Source organism: Euprymna scolopes, chromosome 21, assembly GCF_053919585.1.
Source record: "Euprymna scolopes isolate OS-2025 chromosome 21, ASM5391958v1, whole genome shotgun sequence".
Classification (NCBI taxonomy): Eukaryota; Metazoa; Mollusca; class Cephalopoda; order Sepiida; family Sepiolidae; genus Euprymna; species Euprymna scolopes.
In genome coordinates this window covers 620,849-628,553 of record NC_136502.1, presented here as the reverse complement: position 1 = coordinate 628,553, position 7,705 = coordinate 620,849, and positions in this window count along the sequence as shown.

Here is a 7,705-nt window from a genome sequence, read left to right as displayed (position 1 = left end):
GACTATAGAAAATGTATTCGAAATGAATATGAGGTCACATACTCAAAAGATAGAAGGTGATAAAAGTCAGTCAGTTTAGTAGGACACAAGGGCGTGAAAAGTTGCAAATTAGTCACATGACAGTTAGAAATAAGTCATACACTATCCATTATGATTATGCAATTACTACAGCTATGTACCTAGAAAATGGAGCTATTAACGCTGACATAGTTATATAGAACAAAAAGGAAAGCAATCTCAGTAGAAGTTAATGTCCTCAATGATGCTGGGTTAAACAGAACTGAGAGTGAAAAGATAATAGAATACCAACGTCTTATGTACAACATGAAATAAAAAATGGAATCTTAGGAAGATCTCTATCAGTAATTATAGGACCAACTAGATTTATGAAAAAGAATTTCAAACATTATATGGTAAATATACCTGGAGTATGAAGTGCAAAATACTTATTAATACACTGTTGATCAAAAATTTAAGACCACTTAAAAATCTTTAAAAAGAACCCCTCTTTTTTAAAGGATAGATTGTAAACTTAAGGTTACTAATACTGCAATCTAAAAGTTTTTTTAAAAAAGATTTTTATGTGGTCTTAAATTTTTGATCAGCAGTGTATCTGATCAGCAGTGTGTGTATCCCTCTCTCTCTCTCTCTCTCTCTCTCTCTCTCTCTCTCTATATATATATATATATATATATATATATATATTGAATCAACTTGAGAGGAGTTTCATTCAAGCTGAAATATTATGCGGGGTTTGTTTTTATATTAGTTTTTTACATATCCAACAGTTGTTTATTTTTTTATTTGGCAATTTATAACTACAATAAATTGCTGTTTCACTTAATGGCTCAACTAGCAAATTCTAGCATTGCTACAAATATAATTTGCTGATTTCTTTATGTCCTCTGATGAGAATAATAATAAGAATAGCATTCTTTGAAACTCTGTGGAATAAGGACTTTGTAAATTGTTTTTTGGAGTATTCAGTCGAACAATAAATTTTGATTGTAATGTTCAACTTACAGTTTTAATTTTCTTTCTCTTATATATATATATATATATATATATATATATATATATATATATAAAGCTGAATGTGTGTGTGTGTGTGGTCACGAATAGGCTCCTATATGGTTGACTATTTTAAAAAACTGATTACATATAATGATAGAAGAGGCACAGGAATGTATCGAGGCACAGGTCCACAAAGTATGGAAATAAAAAATGAAAAAAACGTTTACAAGTGTTTTTGATATAGATGTACATAAGAATACTTTGATAAGTATGTTTTAACTTAAATAGTGATGGTATAATAAAATTGTGAGGTCTGCGTTCGCGCCTGGCCTCCATAGAATGGAAATAGGCACAAACTTTAATAAAGACTTTTTATATCTATCTGCGTAAGTATACTTTGATAATTATGCTTCAGTTTGAAGAAATATGGTATAATAAAATTATGGGGTGTTCGTTCGCACCTGATCTCCATAAAATGGAAATATGTCACAAAGTTTAACAAGGCTTTTTAATATAGATCCACAGAATATTGTGATAAGTGTTTCAGTGTGAACAGGTATGGTATAATAAATTATGGGGTCTATCTATTTTATTTTTGGTTTCATCATATTTTGCTTTGGTTTTGATACTCCCAAATTTGAAGCTATCTCTTTACAACCCTTCCTTTTCATAACCTATCATACTTTCATAAATAAGAGCTCATTTTCTGTAGGCTGTTTTCGAACTCAGTCAACGACGGGCACTTTTGCTAGTATATATATATATATATATATATATATATGAACAAATGATTAATAAAACATGTTAAAAGACATCTTGAAAAAGAGTTAAAAACATATTTAATTTTAAAAAAGGAAGCACAAGATAAGTGGATAGTCCTTAATCCGCGGAGTTTCGAAGAAATACACTCCTTCTCATCAGAGAGCAGGAATTAGCAAAATGCGGGATCGGATATTGCATGTAAAAGTATTTAATGAAACTACAAGTAAGTCACAGATCTTACTTGGTTAAAAAAAGGGTGAGGTAAGGGGAATAGGAGGTAAATTATTATAAGCTCTATTTCCTTTTCGGTTTTATTGAGCTTTTACATCTGGTTGAGAGTACTTTACTTGTAAATATTAACTCTTTAATATTTATAATATATTTTAAGTTTACCATTTTGATTACCTTGGTAAACTTATTGTAATTTTTATTTATATATATATATATATATATATATATATATATATATATATATATATATATATATATATATATATATATATATATATATATATACTTTTCCTCATCTTGAATTGAGCATATTGAGAAGTGATACACGAATTATCATTAGCATATAAGCGACGCTCTTTGTGTAAACAAATCGAGCGGAGGTATTTCGGACGATGTCAAAACATCGTTAAACTCACTACTCGCTCAGCAGCCGCCAATAGCGTAATGGTTAGGAGCCTTGACTGTCATACAGACGGTCGGGTTTCAATCCTGGCTTGAGGTAGTTGCCTGTCTAGCCGCACTGATGAGCTGTGAAACAGCGAAACAGTACTATATGTGGATGACTATATATATATATATATATATATATATATATATATATATATAATTTATAAAATATATATGGCGATTAAGCTACACTGAATAATTGGCGTTTCATCCACTCTAGGATTCGTCAGGCTTATGCGCTTAAGCCTGACGAATCCTAGAGTGGATGAAACGCCAATTATTCAGTGTAGCTTAATCGCCATATATATTTTATAAATTACTAACTAGCTCTACCTACGTATTGAGCACTTTTGAAGTAAATACTTAAAGTTTACGCATAAATCTATACTTTCGTATATTAATTTTATGTGAGTAAATGAAGTAGTTATATATATATATATATATATATATATATATATATATATATATATATAAATATTGAATATGAAAAGATACACGTTTCTGAATTTTTTAGATGTAGATTAGTTATTCGTATTATTATTATTATTATTATTATTATTATTATTATTATTATTATTCGAACTACTGTTCTCATCTTGAGTGTGATTTTCACGTTTTGGCCGATGCAACCTCCGACCTTCTTCAGGTGTATCTTGGACTTGGGGATGTTTCTGCTGAACTCGGGAATTTAGACGGAATTTCCAATCAGCCATGACTGAATAAAGGTCCTTAATTTGCAATTGTATTTTTCGGATTGAACCTTCACCCTTCAGGAGAATAGGATTTTTTTACAATTCTCAGTGTGGGCTACCAAAAAATACAATTGCGAATTACTTAGGATCTCTGTCCTGTCATGACTGACGGAACAAGAGTATGCTTACCCCGTGACGTAAATTACATTCTCGTAATTACCAAAAAGATGTCGCTAGTAAGTAGCGTATCAATGATAAGCCGTATCATTCAAAATAAACATGGCGTCAAGTTTTTCTCCGATAGAATTTGTCATAATATTTAATTTTTTTAAATATAAAAATAAACTACTTGTTGATCGATTTACGTAATTTTTGGAATATGACATCTTCGTGCGGTGATAGGTACATACATCATAAAGCTTTTGAAAGATTTTTCTTGAAAAAGATTTTTTTTATAGGCCCAGTCGTAGACAAGAAGCACCACAAAAACATAATTACTTAGGTTATTCAGATCTACGGACTACTATTCTCATCTTAGGTTTTTGAATTTTGGAGATGAGGATTGTTAATTTCTATTTTTGTCAATGATTTGAGACGATCTAGCTTACACGGAGTCATCAACTGAATTGCAAAAGTTAAATGTGCATCAGTCATCACTGCATCTCATCAAAGAGTAGACCAGATTCTTGATCCAAAATCTTTATGTAATGTGTGTTTTGTTTCGTCATTAATTTTTGTTTTAAGTACATAAGATCATTATGCATTTTTTATTTTTTATTTTTTTTATGAAAGGACATTTTATCATGGGGAACGTAAGAATGCTTTACACCGTTTCCTGATTACGAAGCATTTTTTTTTTTTTAGCTTTCAAATATCTTTAAACATTTTAGTCGTGTTTTTCATATTGTTTAAAATGCCTTTCTGCCTTAATTTTTGTGTTTAATGAATTTGGAACGCAAAAGCGAAAATGTGTCAATTAAGTAAGCAAACTCCATCACGAACTGAAAGCATTTTCTGTTTGAAAAACACAAAAGAAAACGGATCACCCTTTCTCGTTCAGTTTCCTGAAATGAATGGTAAGAACATTTTTTCTCTGCTTTTCATTATTGTTTTATGACTTTTTAAGAAACATGCATCACTATCAGAGTTTTTTGGGAATTTTTGCCACTCCTAACACAAAACTGCAAATAAAATATAAAAAACTCGTAAGTTCTCTTTTTAAAGTGGTTTGTTTATTTTCTTTATGGAATATACTTTCAAAATAAACTATTAAAGTTGTTTAAAAAATAATAGAAATATTATTTTTTATTTAAAAAACAAAACAAAACAATGTTTACAAAGTGCCTGCGCGCGTTCATGCAGCCATTTTTTTGCGTAATGAAATCAAATGAATTTTACGAGTTAAAAATTGAACCAATAGAAAAATTTTGATGGATTTTTAAAGTTTTAAAATTGAAAAAATTTAAGATATGTTCAGGTTCAATGTGAAGTTTTATGCTCTTTCCAATAAACCGAATATAATATTTTAGACAAGCGTTTTTTTTTTTAAATTCACCCCTCCCCATTTTGAAATATCTATTAAAATGAAAATAATTAATTTTCTCACCTCAAATTTATATATCACAAATTGAAATTAAAAGATCAATAAATAAAATAAACTAATTTAAAACAAAAAAGAACAATTATTTACAAATTTACCTGCAAAGTCCAAAGTTTAAAACCCTTTTTTTTAAAAACCACGTTGATTTTTTTAAAGTGAAACCTTATAATCTTGTTATATTGTTCAGAAAATTTCGTACAATTACGACAATTTTTTCTATTTCATTCAATGTTTTTTTGTTTTTTTTTAGATATTTAAAAAAAAATTCACTCCATAAAGAAGAAATAAAATATATTAAATCAAAAACTCATGTATTTCTTTAAGAGAATAAAAAATAAAATAAAAAATCGGTAGAGTGTTTTTTTTTTTTTTTTAACGGTAAAAACTGATAAGCTAAATGTGATAATTTTTCAGCTACGGTGGCCCATATTTACTAACATTTGCTTACAGCACGCAATAGAAAGAGACATTAATTCTTAAAGCCACTGAAGATGTCAACTCAAAGAAAAGCAGACATTTGTCTCCCTTTATTTCAACTGTGAAAAACATCTGATGGCGCGTTTTTTGAATCCTTGCTTAAAAATGTATTTTATTTAAAAAGGACATGGAATATAAAATATAAATATGAATAAATTCTAAACAATGAAGAATGGAAGTACCCATTGATTAGTATTTTTTATAGGTAAGTGATTTTTTAGAATGTATATATATATTTATTAATATCGAAGTAAATTAAAATTTGTTGATTTTGTTTAAATCTTTTTTAAAGAAAACCGATTTAAAAAAAAACAAATATTGAATAATTTGCTATTAAACCTGTTATTTTTTTTTTGCTCCTTTAATTGAAAAAAAAATTAGGGTTTGAATTACATTTTTCAAGTAGTTATAAGCTTCGAAAGATAGTAGTATTATTCAGTTTTTTATCACGCATTTTTAATGGCGATTTCTAACACTGCTAATGCATCACACACACACACTCCTTTTGGGAGTCTGGTCAGGAACTTTATTTCTTTTATTCCTACCCCCTGCATCTTCCCCTCTCTGTCTCTGTCTGTCTGTTTCTCTCTCTGTACATTGGAAAAGCACCAGATTTTGATGGGATACCAGTAGAGCTGTTGCTCTTTGGCAATGAAAACATTACTAGAGCAATGTAATACAATAGTAATGTTGCTCAAGATTGGGTGGATGCAATAATACTACCACTTTACAAAAGAAAAGGAGAGAGTCTGAATGTGACTATAGCGAGATCATGCTGCTTGAAACAGTGGGTAAGGTGAAGGGAAAGATTCTGTTGAATCGACTGCTACTGTATATTTTCCTCTGTATCATTCCTAAAAGCTAGTTTGGGTTCAGAAATGGCCGTGAACAATTGACATGATTTTTTCTGCTTGCCAATTAATGGAAAAATGCAAAGAACAACAGGTATCGTTATATCAAGTGTTTGTTGATCTGACTAAAGCTTTCAACATCATCAATCGTGATGCATTCCGGATTATTCTGGGCAAACATGGATGTTCTGTCTGTTTTGTGGAAATGTTGAAGAAGTTGTATCAGCATATGAAGGTCTGAGTGAACATTACTGGCATATTGTTTGAACCAATATGAATAGACAATGAAATCAAGCAGGGTGACATACCAGCACTCATGCTTTTTCAATTTACTTTGCCACAATGCTTGCTTATGCTTTTAAAGACATTGATGTTGGGGTGTTTTTGCGTTTTCAAACTTCTGGTAAGCTATTCAATCTTTGACGTTTGAGTAAAAATTCAAAAACCTTCCATGCTATCATCCATGACTAGTATGCAGATGATGCAGATCTTGTTGCACACACAGAGGAAGACACGCAGCTTACTATAGATAAATCATCAAATGCTTGCAAAAGCTTTCGGTCTGACCATTAGCTTGAGAAAAACGGATGTATTCACCTACAACTGGTGTGCCATATGTGAAACCAACTATTTTGGTCGACAGGAGGAGATTGAAGGTCACTGATAACTTTATATATCTTGGTAGTTTGCTGAGCAGAGATAAAACATTAGATTTTGAAATAACTCGCAGGATAGTCCAGGCTAGTTTTGCTTTTGGTAGACTTGAAAAATGTGTCTGGTCAGATAAAGGAATCAGTGTGAAGGCAAAGATCAGTGTATATGAGGCATGTGTCCTGACTTGTTTACTGTATGCATCCTAAACATGGACTATATACTGAAGGCATCTTAAAGCTTTGGAATAGTTTCATCAAAAGTGCATCCGAAAAATACTGAGCATCAGTTGGAAGTCCTTTACTCTTAGCACTGTCATCCTTGAACAATCCAATAATCATAGCTTAGAAATGATGATCATCAAAAATCAAATGTATTGGGCACTTAGTGAGGATGAGAGATGGTAGGATACCAAAATAACTACTTTATGGTGATTCTTCCATAGGAAAGAGACCACAGCATAAACCTACAAAAAGGTTAAAGGATGCACTGAGGAATAATCTTAAGCTGAGGGAAATCGGTGGAAAATTTGAACTGTTGATCGAAACAAGTGGAGAAAATTAATCATTGAAGGATGCAGAAACTTGGAGGAAAAGCATTTTATACATGCAGTACAAAAATGTGCACTCAGAAAGCAGGATGCTGACTTTCAAAATAAATTGAAACGTATAAGATTATGTATATAATGTATAAGATGTATGAGATTTCTTCTGTCTAAAGCTGGCTTGGTGAACTATGTGAGGTCACACAATTTTAGACAAGACCAACAATTTTATGAGGATGTGCTGTCACCCAGACCACCCAAGTATTGTTGTAATATCTGTGGACTTGTATGTAAATCTGCAAGCGGCTTGACAGGACACTCAAAGGTGCATTATATAGTCCCTCTACAAGAACCAGAAAATATTGGCAAGTTTTCCTGCCACATTTGTGAACAATTACACAAGAATGTGGCTAGGCAGAAGAGCCATCTACTTGGA